This window comes from Suricata suricatta, chromosome 7 (genome assembly GCF_006229205.1).
Source record: "Suricata suricatta isolate VVHF042 chromosome 7, meerkat_22Aug2017_6uvM2_HiC, whole genome shotgun sequence".
Lineage (NCBI taxonomy): Eukaryota > Metazoa > Chordata > Mammalia > Carnivora > Herpestidae > Suricata > Suricata suricatta.
Genome location: NC_043706.1, coordinates 40,746,765 through 40,762,445, shown reverse-complemented (window position 1 = coordinate 40,762,445; position 15,681 = coordinate 40,746,765). Strand labels below are relative to the sequence as shown.

The window sequence follows — 15,681 nt, the reverse complement described above, 5'->3', positions numbered from 1 at the left end:
GCCCCCACCCCCATTCTCTAGGACTGTCCTAGTGGTGGCACCAGCAGCCTTCCAACCTCACCCACCGATCTTACAACTTTGGAGGCCCTTTGGGTTCATCCCGTTTTCCCTATTTATTATGAACTGTCAGAGAGTGCTGCCCATTTTCCTAGAGCAAGGTGGCACTCCTCCAGCCCGGGGCCCAGCACAGTCCCGGCATGCTGCTGTCTGCTGCCGAGTCACTGCGACAATGCAGCCGCCCACCGGAGACAGCTCTCGGTGTAGACATCGCACCTCTTTCAGCCTGGGGTCCGTGGTGCCTGGTGGGAGGAACAGAGAAGAGAAACCCATGTATCTAGGGCTCATTTAGTGCCAAGCACTTTCCACGTTGTGTTCCAAGTAGCCCTTGCGAGGACGGCTTGTGACTGCTGTGCCTGACATGCGAGTGAGCAAACCCAGGCGGGGGGCAGGCTGGGATTAGAAGTCAGGCCTGCCTGACTTCTAATGGTCCCTGCCCTGGAGAAGCCCCTGGAAGGTGATGGGGATGGTTCATTCTATGCGAAGTGTTGGGAAGCTTCCGCCTCTGCAGCCCTTTAGCCTGGGAGACCCAGGAAGACTCCTGAAGAGATTCCTGGGAGCCAGAAGATTGGTCAAGTGCCATCCAAAGTGACAGCTACTTTCATCCCAGCCAAAGGCAGACATATTACACCGAGTGAGAGGGACCATGACCTGCCGACAGTTTGGGGACCCTGGAGGCCGGCAGGGCTGCACCAGCCCTGAGACCCAGACCTTGTCACCGCCTGGCTTCAAATGCCCCAAAGCCCCTCATCCCAGATTGCGTTTGTCAAGTTGGGCCAGGCTGTTGTTCAGAGGACTTCTCTAAGCAGTGGCCTGAGGGCCAGGCAGGTGGCAAGGAAATCAGTAAGTTCAAGGGATGGTAAGAGCACCAGGGTAGGACAAGGCAGGGATGAAGGATGGGAATCGGGACATATTTGGGAGGAAACAGATATTTAGCAGGTTGAGATAGTTTGGCACAGAGGAGTCTTGTTAGGAGACAGGGCAGGGGGTCCAGAAACTCAAGACAGCACAGCCAGGCTGTGGGGACAGGGACTGTGGGGATGAGTTACTGAGGGCTAAGGTTTGTATTCAGAGGAATTGTGTGGTGGCAAACAGGAGAGTGGGTGGGGAGGGGACAGCCAAGCCTGGGGCAGGCTGCTGACTGTGCCTGTGGAGGGGAGCGAGGCCAGCTGAGGGTGCCTGGCAGTGGCCTCGGTCAAGGCTGGGAGGGGAAGCTGCCTGCAGCCTCCCTGATATGGCCGGGCCCACCTGGAGGCCAGGTCAGACTACTGGTGACTGGAGGCATGGGGCTTGCTAGCTGCCTTTCTCTGTGCCACTTCCCAGAAATAAAGGGGGTGCATGCATCCTGCACCTTGACTCTTAAACCTGCTGGGCCACCCAGCTGTCGAACTGGCCCAGGGGTGGAATGGGCAGGATGTGGTGAGTGTTTGGAAGTAGACAGAGACCAGGGTGCCTTCCAGGTCTGTACCTTGGGGGGCTGGTGGGTCCCTGGGCGAGGAGAGGAGGAAGGAAGCTCTTTTCTAGTTGTTGAGCTGCAAGTGTTTGGGGGACACCCTTTAAACACAAGGTCGAGGAGAGAACAGAAGGAAGGTTTCAGAGGCATGGAGACCCCCATTGCCCACCCCGCTACCTGGGGAGAGGAAGGGGAGAGAGCAGCAGGCAGCCAGTGCAGAGCCCTAGAGAGGACTGTATTTAAGAGGTGGCTGCGGGAAGAGGAAGCTGGGCAAGAGATCAAGAAGAAATGGGAGGGTTAGAGGAGGAGGGCTGGGGAGTGGAGTCCAGCAGGCGCAGAGGTGAGGGGAGAGGGTGTGAGGAGGAAGTGGTCACCCTGGTCAGATGGCGCAGGGGCCCTTCCAAGTGAGGTGTGCAAAGGGCTAGGTGAAGGGACCACATTGCTGCCACGGGCGGGGAGAATTAGGTCAGAGGCAGCCCGCAGTGGGGCGAGGAGGGGTGGGGGCAAGCGGACCATCCCAGGTCCCGAGGAGGGTGGAGAATTTCTTCAAGAAGTTTGTCTGACGAGGGGAGAGGAGAGAGAGCAGCATGAGGGATGCTTTAGGCGGAGAGAGGCCCCAGCGGTTTGTAGGCAGATGGGTTCTCCTTGCTGTAAGAAGATGCTAGCATATGTAAAAATCAAAAACAAAACAAACGGAGGCCAGCCTTGAAAATTCCCAGAGCAGGGCCACCTGGGTGTCTCAGTCGGTTAAGCAGCACACTCTTGATTTCGCCTCAGGTCATGATCTCGTGATCAGTGAGTTCGAGACTCTGACAGCTCAGAGCCTGGAACCTGCTTTGTATTCCGTGTTTCCCTCTCTGTGCCCCTCTGGCTCTCTCTCTCTCAAAAATGAATAAACGTTAAAAAAAATACTGCTTGGATGATTCACTGGTTTTACGTCTGTTATTTTGGAACTTTTGGTACCTGCTAAGTACTAGGTAATATCAGCATGAGAAGACGCATTAGCAGGGGCTGTGTTTCCCTCCGAAGGCCTCCTGGTGATGCCCAGACCCAAGGAAGGTGGCTCCCGGGAGAGAAGTATAGCAAAGCTGCCTGATGGAGAGCCTGGGCCTTGGGCGGAGGTGGGCAGAGGCCCCCGGAGGGTTGGATTGGGGGGGTTCTTCTGACTTAGACCAAAGATGATGTGATGGGGCAGGTGAGCAGCGATTGGCACCATCCTGTGCAGGGAGACTGCTTCCTGTGCACTAGTGATCACCTCTTGGCAGGTGGGTGTGGCCTAGGGGTTAGGGCACACATTTCGTGACCACTCCCTACCTGCTGGCCCACTTTCAGGCATTTCATGTGCTGTTATTATCTCATCTTCCCAAAGCGTCAGGAGGTCGGTCTTGGCAGTTTTCCTGGGTCGTGCCCTGTGCTGACGTGGGGACTGAAGTGCTGATTGGTGGAGCTGGGGGGTCGGGCCCCTGCACTTGCTGCTGGAGGTGGTGGGACTGGTGCAAGGGGGAGCCAGAACAAGCGAAAGACACCTGATCCCTGAGCCTGGTGGCAGACTGGGCACTCAGGGAGGTCAGTATAGGTTGTTGGGAGGGCAGGACATTGAAGGGTTCACTCCTGAAGGTGGGAGGGAGGCTATCCGCTGAGAGTGGGGTGGGGGTGGGACAAGTAGGGGATCAGCTGCCCAGAGGGAGGGAGAAGGCTGAGGATGGAGAAGGGGTGGTTAGGGCGCTAGGGTGCTGGGCTCCTGTGGTTTCAGGCCTGTGCAGAAGAGGGGTCTGCCCAGCAGGGTTCAGTGGCCATGGAAGGGAGGGGGAGGGGAAGGAGAGCCGATTGCTGGGGACATCCTCGGTGAAGGTTCTGCAAGGCCCGGCAGGGGAAGTGCCCCCACTCTCCCAGTTGTCTTGTGGCCCCACGTGGCCCCATGACAGAGTTGACCCCACCCTCTTCTACTCCGGGTCTGGAACACGCTTCTGTTCCCTGGGGCTATGCATGAGGTTACATGAGTGGAATGAAGCCTCTGACTCTAGGGGATGGGGACAAGGCTGCCACCTGGAAATATTGCTTGAACCCAACTGTCTTGCTTTTGTCCCCTATGAATTCTTCAAGGTCAGGAGCAGTGTTGGGCACACAGGAGGTGATTGCATATTAACTCCTCAAGGTGGGGGGCTGGGGGTCCTGCCTCTCAGGAAACCGTGGCCCCCACCTTTGGTCTCTGTCTCTCCAGCACACGCGGACACACACACATATTCCCACGAACACATCCACGTTCACGCACACACACGCATGCACACACGTGCACACATGCGTACACAACTTGGGTCACAGTTTCCCCCAGCAGAACCTCTTCAAGGGCCGGGCCTGTCCAGTGGCATCGCTCTGGTGTGACCCACTGAGGCAGGGCGGGGACTCCACTCATGCATCCGAACTTGCCCACAGCAGATTTAGGCTCTGAGCTCAAGGAGAGTGCAGACTTTGTGTGAGCTCCGTCTTTGCCCTTGAGAGGGTCTGGGTTGCCTAAAGATCGTGGCCAGAGGTAAGGAGGCCAAGGACAGGGACACAGAGGTGCCTACCACATGTGCTGGATGCTTTGGCACTGGCCATCTTACTATCTTCACAGCAATCCTATGAGACAGGCCTTTCTTCACTTTGTAAAGTGGAAACTGAGGCTCGTGCTCATTGGCTGCCCACAGTGAGGAGAGGAACCAGACAAGCCTCCAGAGGTTGTCTCCACTGTAGATGGAACTCTGGCTGGCAAAAACCACTGGGAGGGAAGCGGCTCTATGTTGCCCACCTTGTCCTTTTGAGCACATAACATATTTCGTAAAGGCACAAAAGTTAACACAGGTCAGTGCTTCTTAGCTTTTATGAGGCCCTCTGAAAACCAGAAAACCTGTGGGGTTGTGCCCCTCTCCCCAGAGTAATCCATACATGCAGAGGCATGCATAAGTAAATTTGCATATGATTTCAGGGGTTCAAGCCCCTCCTCCCCAGGACTCCAGTGGCTCCCAGTTTGAGAACTCCCACCAGAGGTGTTCATTGGCAGTGTGACAGACAAGGCTGCCTGGCACAACGTACAAGGAGGTCTGTACAAGGATGTTCTTTTCGGCCCCGTTTTAATTTTTAGTTAATTAGTATTAATTTTTAAAAATGTTTATTCCTTTTTGAGAGAGAGAGAGACAGAGTGTGACTGGAGGAGGGGCAGAGAGAGAGAGGGAGACACAGAATCCAAAGCAGGCTCCACGCTCTGAGCTGTCAGCACAGAGCCCGGCGCGGGGCCCAAACCCATGAACCGTCAAGATCATGACCTGAGCCGAAGTCGGACCTTAACTGACTGAGCCACCCAGGAGCCCCATGGCCTCATTTTTAATAATGAAAACCAGGGACAATTTGAACAGTCAGCAGGAAGGGCTGGTTTGATAGGTAAAGCCTATCCAGGCGCAACGGTTCCAAGAAAGAATGGCGTAGGTGTAAAGATGTAGCTCTCCTCTCCAAGACATACTTTGGGTGGGGAGAAGCATGTTGAAGATTGATACCCATGCACGGCATTTATGTAAAATAACACAAAATAAAATCACTTGACAGTCTTCCTTATTTCTGCACATGTAGAAAAATGTGTGTGAATGCATAGAAAAAAGACAGGGACCATATCCATGACAGTGTCAATAGTGGGGGTCCTGTGGGGAGGGTGGGGAGTCCTGTTTAAGTATGACAAAGCTCTATCTATAGAGTTTTAATTTTTTTTGAGAAGAATATACTTCTGTATTATTTATATACTTGAAACTAATTTTAGGGACACCTGGATGGCTCAGTCGGTTGAGTGGCTGACTTGAGCTCAGGTCATGATCTTGTGGTTTGTGAGTTTGAGCTCTGCGTCGGGCTCTGTGCTGACAGCTCAGAGCCTGGAGCCTGCTTCTGTGTCTCCTTCTCTCTCTGCCCTTCCCCTGCTTGTGCTCTGTCTCTCTCTCTTTCTCTCAAAAATAAATACACATAAAAAATAAATAAATAAAATTAAAAACCACTAATTAAAAAAAATTTTTTTAATGTTTTCTTTATTTTTGATACAGAGAGAGACAGAGCATGACAGGGGGAGGGGCAGAGAGAGGAGGAGACACAGAACCGGAAGCAGGCTCCAGACTCTGAGCTAGCTGTCAGCAGAGCCTGATGCGGGGCTCGAACCCACAAACGTGAGATCTGACCTGAGCCGAGGTCTGACGCTTACCCAACTGAGCCACCCAGGCGCCCCCAAAAACCACTAATTTTAAAATGCAGCATACAAACCGGGTATACAAGGGGAAAAAGGAAGGAGGAAGGTATTCTGAAGGAGGTGGTGTGGGGTCAGGGAAAACCTCATGTCAATCTTGTATTCTAGTATTGACCTTGACAGTGATCTGCCAGTGACCTTGGGCAAGTCACCTTATCTCTCCGAGCCTCAACTTCCTCTTCTGTGAAATGGTGATGCTAATGTCTGCCTTCCAGGGCTGTTGTGAGAGTGAAGTAGGATAAAACAGCCCTAACATATTGTATGTGATGAATGAATCACAGTCATTATTGTGATTTCAATTTCAGCCTGCAAAATATTTGAGCTCTTACTAGGTGACAGGCAACATGGCTTCGGGACCGTATCTGGTTCAATCAGAGATGACTTCCTGAAGGAGGAGTTCAAGCTATTTGACCATGGGTAGGAAGAAGGGCAGCAGAGGTGAAGAGGGATCACGTCTGTGTCTGTTACTTAGAACGATCTCTCTTATCTCCATGTTATAGACAGCAGTACTCGGAGAGTCGAAACAAGTTGTCCATAGACACAGCTAGAAAGTGAAGAACTGATAGAAGGGATGGGAAGAGAAAGAACTTGGGAAGATGGAGGAAACTGAGGGAGTTCTCTGGGAGGGAAAGAGGGAGAACATGGGCCTTGTTACCAGGAATACTGCTGAAGACAGAGATGTGGGGCCCTTAATGGGCCAGCGGGGCCTTGGTGAGCACAGAACAGGCCTAGGGGTCATTGCGGGACCTGAGGTGTCTCAGCCACTGAGATACTCTGGACAGCAGCTCCCCAGCTCCTCTAAGGCCCAGGTGGATTCCTGGATTCTGATGGATGGATTCAGGACCACCCCCAGGGAGGGAGGGAGGGAGGCCAGGCCTGGCAGTCTGAGAGGTAGAGGCCTGGAGTCTCTTTCCAGTAAGCATCTGCAAATTGGGTGAGTTGAGAGCTGGCTGGCAGGACTGACTCAGGTCACTGAATCAACCCCATGACCTGGCAATTCCACTCCCTGAATCTTCAGGCAGGACCACAGGGGTCATGTGCAAGGGCTCTCATGGCAGGATTGTTGAGGGGAGCTGGAGGAAACCTGGGCGCCTGTCTCCTTCTCAGCAGGTAACTGTGGAAGGTACCCACCAGGGACTAGCAACGTAGACGGGGTTTAAAAATATGGTACTGAGAAAACGAAGTAAGAAATATATGATGTACTAAACAGGAAATTACAAAATACACGCACCTGCTTTGCAAGAACACCTACAAATCGTTGGCCGTGGGTGGAGGAGAGGAGTGGGAATAAAAATCAAGATAAAGACAAAGGGCGTGGCGAAAATTCCGTCCCTGGGCAGGTGAGAAGGGAGGCGGGCTTGTAAACCCTACATTTCTGTGCGCACCACGACATCTAGTGGGCAGAATGGGTCCCAGAGCCCGAGCCATGATGGTGGCGCCTGGACACCCGGGCCAGGGCTTGCCTGATTGGGACCCTCAGCAGAGGGGCTGGGTCTGCTGTGGTCAGGGTTCCAGGTCCAGGCATGGGGGGCTTGTCCTGGTTCAGGGGCGGGAGAAGCTTCAGGCCGGTTGAGCTCCTCACCACCTGCTGTGGTGGGCCGGCAGGTGTTTCCTGAGGGACCAGAGGGTGAGGTCCAGATGCTAAATCCTTCAGTCCTGGCAGGAATTATCTGGCAGGGTCATGGAGCAAGCAAAGAGGGAAGGAGATGGGCCTGGGAAGTGTGGGCATGGACAGGAAGCCTGGGGTTGAAGGGGTCACTGGCAGCAGGGCGTGGGGCCATTGGCTAGGAACGGACCGTGGTCCTAGGCCAGGCCAGGCCTGGGGCGGGGCTGGAGTGAAGCAGGGTGGGGTCCTGGGGTGAGGTCCTGCAAAAATACCTCCTTGTCTGCTGCCCGAACTCCTCCGCTCTCCCAAGTACCCACCAGACAGGTTGTGGAGGTCATGTATAATCAGAATAAGTATGTCCCCAGCTGGAAGTGGTGGTGGGGGCGGGGGTAGAGCAGTGCCGGTGATCTTGATCTCTAGGATTTGAGGGGCCCTACCCTGCTCCACCTCCCTCTGCAGTTCATGATTCATTACTCTCCTGCTCCTGCCCCTCCCCTTTCCCCTCTTCTTCCTTCTTCTCTTCTCCATCACATTCTGTCCCCTCACTTATATTAGCTGTCCCTTCCCCCCATTCCCAGCCTCTCTTGCTTCCTGCACCAAGTTATCTTCCTAAAGCGCAGAACAGCTTAGCCTGTTTAAGAACCTTCCCTGGCTTCTCATTGCTTGTGAGTCAATTCAGACAACCTTGGTAGGCACTCAAGTCCCTTATAATCTGGCCCAACTGCCTTATGACACTTTTCTTCCAGCTTGGCAACTCCATTTTTCCTTCCTTCCTTCCTTCCTCCTTCCTTCCTTCCTTTTCTTTTCTGTTCCTTTCTTTTCTTTTCTTTTCTTTTCTTTTCTTTTTTCTTTTCTTTTCCTTTCCTTTCCTTTCCTTTCCTTTCCTTTCCTTTCCTTTCCTTTCCTTTCCTTTCCTTTCCTTTCCTTTCCTTTCCTTTCCTTTCTTCTCTAAGTTTGTTTGTGTATTTAGAGAGACAGAGCAGGAGCAGGAGAAAAGCAGAGAGAAGGAGAGAGAGGAAATCGCAAGCGGGCTCCATGCTGTCAGCGCAGGGCCTGATGTGGGCCTGGAACTCACAAACCACGAGACCATGACCTGAACTGAAATCAAGAGTCAGATGCTTAACTGACTGAGCTACCCAGGCGTTCCTTCTCCATGGCGTCTCATCCCCCTGCCGGTCTCCCCTTGGCTTCAGCTGCTTTGAATACTCTTCCTCCCCACTTCTCTGCCTGGTACAGTCCTCCTCATCCTTAAAGGCCCAGTTCAGTTGTTAGCACCTCCACAAAGACTTCCCTGGTAAACAGGCCACCTGCAGGCCCCTGTCATGAAATCAGCTGTCATTAATACTGTCCAGTGTCCAGTGCCTCTTGAATGGGTAGAGAAAAAAAGACCTCTGGGTTTTGACAATGGACTCTGTGGAGGAATCTTCTCTCTCTCTCTCTCTCCCTCTTTTTTAAAAAAAATTTTAATGTCTTATTTTATTTTTGAAAGACAGAGCACGAGCAAGGGAGGGGTAGAGAGAGAGGGAGACACAGAATCTGAAGCAAGCTCCAGGCTCTGAGCTGTTAGCACAGAGCCCGACATGGGGCTCGAACTCACAAACCGTGAGATCATGACCTGAGCAAAAGTTGGAAGCCCAACCGACTGAGCCACCCAGGTGCCCCTCTCTCCCCCTCTTTTTGGTGTTTGTGTATTTATCTTAAGAGAAAGAGAGACAGAGAGAGAGTGAGTGTGAGCAGGGGAGGGCCAGAGAGAGAGGTAGAGAGAGAATTCTGAGCAGGGTCCCTGCTCTCAGTGCAGAGCCTGACTTGGGGCTCGATCCCACAGCTATGAGATCATGACCTGAGTCAAAAATCAAGAGTCTGATGCTTAACTGACTGAGCCATTCAGGCACCCTGGTAATTTTCTTCTCTGAAACGTACAGTCCTTCTCTGCTAAATGCAGATGAAGCTCTCATTACACAACCCACGCTCCACGCTGCAATCGGCAGGGTCTTGCCTGATCTGTCTCCAGCCCCTCTGCGGGTACGTGCTCCAGCCGCAGCAGCCCCCGCACACTGTTCCTTCTTGAACACGCTAGGTCCCTTCTGGCCTCCTGGCCTCCGCACCTGCTGTGTCTTCCTTTTCCTCCACCTCATTTCCAATGTCCCCTCCTCAGAAAGGCCCTCTGCAACCACCTCCTGAATTGTGGGCTCCATTCTGTTTGGCCTACCTTCTGTTTATTTTCTTCTCAGGCTTACCTTGGTCTGGAATTTTCCTACTTTTTGATTTGATTGGCAGCTCATGAGTACTTGAGGATGACACTCTTTTCTTTGGGATTATGGGGATGACAGGCTTGCTGAGTGTTAGCCCTGGCCTCGGCTCTCCACCTGCTCTGGGCAGGGGGTCTGTCTCTTTCATGCTTGTACCCTTAGCACCGAGCCCCACACCTGGCCCAGAGCCGGCCGTCAGGCCACATTTGCTGTCTGTCTGTCCATGCTTGTTCTTCTCCCTTCTTTTCCCTTCACAGCTCTTCATGGTATCCTGATGGTGTCTAATGGTTTCTTCCCAGAGCAGCAGTGCCTCCCAGGCAAGTCCCAGGTCTCTGCCACTTACTTTGCTTCCAAGCCAGACACGGGATTTTAAGTGAGCAGTTTGCGGTGCATTCCTGGCTGTGGCATCAGAGGCCTTGAACTGTGCCTGCAGCATCAGCATCACACCTGGGACTGTCTGGTCTAATCTGAGAAACTTGGAGAGGGCCAAGAGGTCCCAGTGATGCCCACATGCCCCTCAGAACTTGGCTGTGAGCTGCTCAGGATGAGTGGGGTCCACGCAGTCTAATGAGGCTTCATTTGGTTCACCAGAAAATTGGACAGTGGCTTGTCCCTTCTTAAGCCAAGCGAGAGGTCTGGTAAATGGGAGAGTGCCGTGGCACCACACCTCCCCCTTCGCTGCTGGAGGACGGGCCTCTGGGACGCTGATGCAGGAGGCAGTCTCCAGGTATGCAGAGGCTGGCCAGTGAAGGCATGGCCACTGCTGTGCAGATGGGGGGGCTGCACAGAGCCACCCTGCTAGGGGTGGTCCCCAGGAGCGCAGCCCCCTCCCACCCACTCAGCAAGTGAGACGGGATTCACCCTCTGCCAGAAGAGTGAGACTTGACAGGCCGATGAGACAGGACCGTGCTTCTTAGATTTGAGGATTTACCAACACAGTTTCAAACAAAGTCATTTTGGGAACTGATACAAGGGTTGCTGGCATCTTCATTTTGTTCAATAAAGACATAGGCTAATTTAAAAAGTCACCTTTTAAAAAACACTGTAAAAATTTGTGGGAAGGTTACATAAAATTTACCGTTTGCACCATATAAAAGTGTATAATTCAGGGGGTGCCTGGGTGGCTTGGTTGGGTGTCTGACCTTTTTTTTTTTTTCTTGAGAGAGAGGGTGGAGGAGGGGCAGGGGCGGAGAGAAGGAGAGACTGAATCCCAAGCAGACTCTGGGCTATCAGCACAGAGCCGAGGGGGGTTCAAGCTCACAAACTGTGAGAGCATGACCTGAGCTATGATCAAGAGTCAGATGCTTAACCGACTGGGCCACCCAGGGGCCTAACTGTTGTCCGACCCTTGATTTCAGTCTCAGGTCATGATCCCAGGGTGGCAGGATTGAGCCCCGTGTTGAGCTCAGCTGTGCACTGAGCATGGAGCCTGCTTAAGATTCTCTCTCTCTCTCTCTCTCTCTCTCTCTCTCTCATTCCCTCTGCCCCCTCCCCCCTAAATAAATAGGGTCTCTCTCTCCAAAAAAAATAATAAAATAAAATAAAATAAAACACTGAGGTGTACTGAACCTAGTAGCATTTAGTATGTTCACAAGCTTTTGCAACATCACTGCTACATAGTTCCCACACCCATTAAATGGCCCCTCCCTATGCCTCCTCCCCCAGACCCTGGTGGCCGCCCATTTACTCTGTCTCTACAAACTCACCTATTCTGGACATTTCATATAAATGGCAGCCTACCACACGTGGCCTTTTGTGACTGGCTTCTTTTGCTCGGCACCATGTTTTCAAGGTTCATCCATGTAGTAGCACACATGAGTACGTTGCTCCTGTTTAGGGCTGAGTTTAGCTCCGCTGTAGGGATATACCACATTTTGTTTATTCATCTGTCAGTTGACGGACATTTTGGTACTTTCTACCTTTTAGTTATTGTGGATCGTGCTCCTATGACATCCTTGTGAAAGTTCTCTCTGAACAGCTATTCTCAATTCTTTTGGTCCATGCAAGGAGCGGAATTGTTGGGCTCATACGGCAATTCTGTGTTTACCTTATCGAGGACCTGCCACACTGTCTCCACAGCAGCTCTGTCCTTACGTATTCTCAGCATGTGAGGGCTCCAATTTCCCCACCTCCTTGCCAGCCCTGGTTATTTTCCTTTTTATAGTCATCCTTGTGGGTGTGAAATGGTATCTCATTGTGGGTTTTGATTGCATTTTCCTAATGACTAATCACATTAGTCATCTTTGGCCTGAACCCTTTGGGGGAACTCTGGCAGGTCCCTTGCCCACTGTGTGCCTCAATTTCCTGGTGTCTAAATGGGGATACTATCCAGGGCTGTGTGAGGGTGAAGTGAGTGACCCATGGGAAGAGCTTGCTACCTGTCCCAGACATGCAGGGGGCGCTCAGGACCATGTCCGGCAGCCCAGCCCCACCCTTGCTCAGCTAGGGGAGAGGCTGCTGCTCTTGGGGGGCGCTCCTGACTCTGACGGGCTGGGACTCTGCAGGGTAAGTTAGAGTTGTTGCCCTCTGTCCGGCAGTCTGTGCCTCTCTTCCTCTACCTCCCTGGACTGGGAGGGACCCGTGACCCTTCAGAGGCTGAGCTGGGACTGACTTCCAGTCAACCAAGAAGACGTTTCTGGAGTGTAGATCCCCTGAGCCCCTTTTTCCATTTCTTTTTTTTTTTTTTAAGATAAGTATATTTTATTTGAAATAAACAAAAATGCTTACACAGCTCAACAGGTCACTTGGAAACAAACTTGCTTGACTGTATTGCTTAGCAAAGACAAGCACTCTTCTTTTATGACATGTATTTGGATAGGTAGGAAGACACTATTGGGTTTTCCTGACCTTCCCTTAAGGCCTGGTCATAGAAGCGTAATAAATGGAATAATGGAAATAAATCTACCATTACCAGCTGTCGTGTCATATCTATGTCACCCGTGTATTCTGAGATCACACGTATCCCTGCCAATATGCCTGGGAAGGGTTACTATATCACAGTTACATTTAAGTGCTTGGCAGGCAGGACTGAGGCAAAGTAATTTGGAAGCAATTTTACATCCTATTTAGAACGAATCCCTAGTGTTCCCTCAACTAACAGGTTACAATGGAAAAATACTGCCTGGAACATATCCTTCTCACTCTGGTTCATCGTTTGGTTTTGTTGGTGATTTACATAGTTGTTTGAATCATCTGCTTATAGTACAATGCGGCCACAAAGTATTAAAGTGCAAGATGCCTAGTCCTCCGTCAACATCTGCATTCTTCACGTTTTATACTCGACTGCATCCCTAGTATGTCAGCAGTTCTTGAATAATAAAAAAGAATAATAAATGGGTAAAACTCTTCTAAAAATGCAGATGTCTATACCTATAATGGTACTAGAAGGGAAGGAGACAATGAGGGAAAAGAAAAGAGCAAACACGTTCATGCACAGGGAATGTGGTTCAAGTCTTTGCATTTAAAAGCAGCTTCCCGGGCACCTGGGTGGCTCAGTTGGTTAAGTATCCAGTTTTGGCTCAGGCCATGATCTCACGGTTCATGGGTTCAAGCCCCATGTCGGCCTCTGTGCTGGCGGCTAGCTCAGAGCAGCCTGGAGCCTATTGCAGATACTGTGTCTCCCTCTCTCTCTGACCCTCCCCTGCTCATGCTGTCTCTCTCTGTCTCTCAAAAAAAAAAAAAAAAGAGCATAAAAATAAATAAATAAATAAATAAATAAATAAATAAATAAATAAAAGCAACTTCCCCAGAGAAGCTGGCTAGGATGGCATTTCCAGAAAACTTCCTTTGCTCCCACAAAAGGACCTGAAAAGCCCTATCCAAACTTTTGAACACTACAGTTATGAGATGCCGTAAATGATGATCAAAGCAGTCAGAGGGAGAAGGATGAATGTGTCTTCCATTCAGCTCCTTTGTATCGTAGCCTCTCTAACTGTTAATAGATCAGTAAAAACTACTTAAGTACTGAAAGTGCTTTGAAGGGTAGGGGTAGAAAAGTACTGAGCATATTACCTGTCTATATCAATAACAGGGATTCACGGCTAGGAACATTTTCTAAACAGTAAAATGACTCCAAGATACATCTCTCTCTCCATCATTAAATGTGGCAGAATTAAAAAAAATTTTTTTTACAAGTCAATGTAGTGAAAACAGAAAATTACAAGGCAGAGAACACAAAAGAATCAAGACAATGCTCAAGGTTCAACAGTATTCCATGAGGCTAGAAAACCTGCAAAATATCACTCTTGTTTATGAATCACTTATTTATCATACGGCCGCGTGTTGAATCTTCTTTCTGCATACGGAAGAATCCTACATTCAGCCTTCAAGCATTCTGCATTTCTTTGCCAATCGGTAGCTGAGTATCTTGCTCCAGTCGATTTCGGTGCAGGTAACCGGAAGCTGCCAGAGCAAGGTCTTGAATGTGGTGTCTGGCGTTGTTTGATAGCTTTCCACTAACTGGTGTCTGGTGTTTGTTTTCTGCATGCTCTATGGTTTTAATAAACTCCTTGGCAGTTTGGACTTCATTTGAAACAGTTCCTGAGTCCTGTACGTCTTTCTGACTAACCAACTGCACATTGCCATCCTCGTAATAGTGAACCTGAATCTTAAGGACTCCAACCACCTGGGCTTTAGGTGGCGTGATGGTGGCTTCCACTCTGATCTCCAACAACCGTTCCAGAAGTTTTTAGGCTGAAACTGGTGGCGTTGAATACATGCAATCGCGGTCTGTTGCCCATCTGTGGTTTCAGCATCAGTAGTCCAGAAGCCGTTGGAATAATGGTATTTCACACAGGCCCTTAAAGAACCGTCACAGGATTCTCTCCAAGACTTCAGACCTCCATCTACGTCCTCTGGCTGGGGGTCCACTTGCTTCTTTCCGTAAATCATCAAACTTAAAGGAAATTTTGTTTCTGGGATCTAAAACTCTGCTGTTACCCAGGTCAGCATGTTCTCTACTCAAGACCTGACCTTCGTATCCTTCAATCTTCACAGGCGAGAACTGACCCAGTTATACTGGGCAACTGCAGGTGCTGCCCCTCCCCCAAGGAGATCGTCATTGTTAAGTCGTAGCGTCGCTGAACACTTCATGAAATTCCCCTGCGGGTGCGTGAGTGACGAGTTTAGCAGCATACCCTCTCCTCAGCGGACTCTGGATGCCGGAAGTCAGCCATCTTGGGCCGCTCTTCCTTTTCCCACTTCCGTGCACCCTCCCTGCCCTCTGTGTGCTTTCCCTTTTGTGGGCTCTCTCTCTACTGATGCACCCAGCTCCTGGAGCAGAGTGAAAGTGCCTGGAGTTTACCCCCCCACCCCAAAGTAGCCCTTAGCCAATGAATGGAGTGCAGGTGAGACAGGCCTCGGCTCCCTTGCCTGGGGTGGGGAGAGCCCTGAGGTATAATGTGCACCACAGAGTCCCCTTGGGATGAAGCCAGCCTCTGCCCCCTCGTGGGCCTACTCAGTTTCCCTCAGTCTCTCTTCAGTGTCCCAGTGTCCCCCTGGGCTCTGGTCTCCCTGGGAGCACTGCCTTAGGAAATCACTGAGCTGGGAATCCCCATCTCAGGATGTGCTTCTGGGGAACTTGACCTAAAACCGGGAGCACCTACTATATCCCAAGCCCTGTGCCAAATGCTGAGATAGACGGTGATAAACAAGATGTGGTTTCTTCCTCCAATGAGCTCACAGCTCAGTTGGGGCTGATCCTGACAGCAGTAGGAACACTAATAGCCAATGTTGCATACCTACTATGTGCCAGGCACCAGGCTGAACACTTGACACACTTTACTTCATTAAAACCCTGTAACCCAGGGCACCTGGGTGGCTCAGTCAGTGAAGCATCTGACTCGGTTTTGGCTCAGGTCATGGTCTTCTGGTTTGTGGGTTCGAGCCCTGCCTCCGGCTCCATACTGGCAGCCCCAAGCCTGCTTGGGATTCTGTGTCTCCTCCTCTCTCTGCCCCTCTTCTGGTCTCTTTCTCTCTCTTAAAAAAAAAAAAACCACCCACAACAACCCCATAACCCTCTGTGAGGGGATGGTATTATCACCACCACTTTATAGATGAG

General features: G+C 51.0%; 1 pseudogene; it reads right to left on the bottom strand.

Moving 5' to 3' along the window:
• Positions 1–13,947: 13,947 nt before the first annotated feature.
• On the bottom strand, positions 13,948–14,797 carry LOC115297057 (annotated as a pseudogene).
• Between the last annotated feature and the right edge of the window lie 884 nt (positions 14,798–15,681).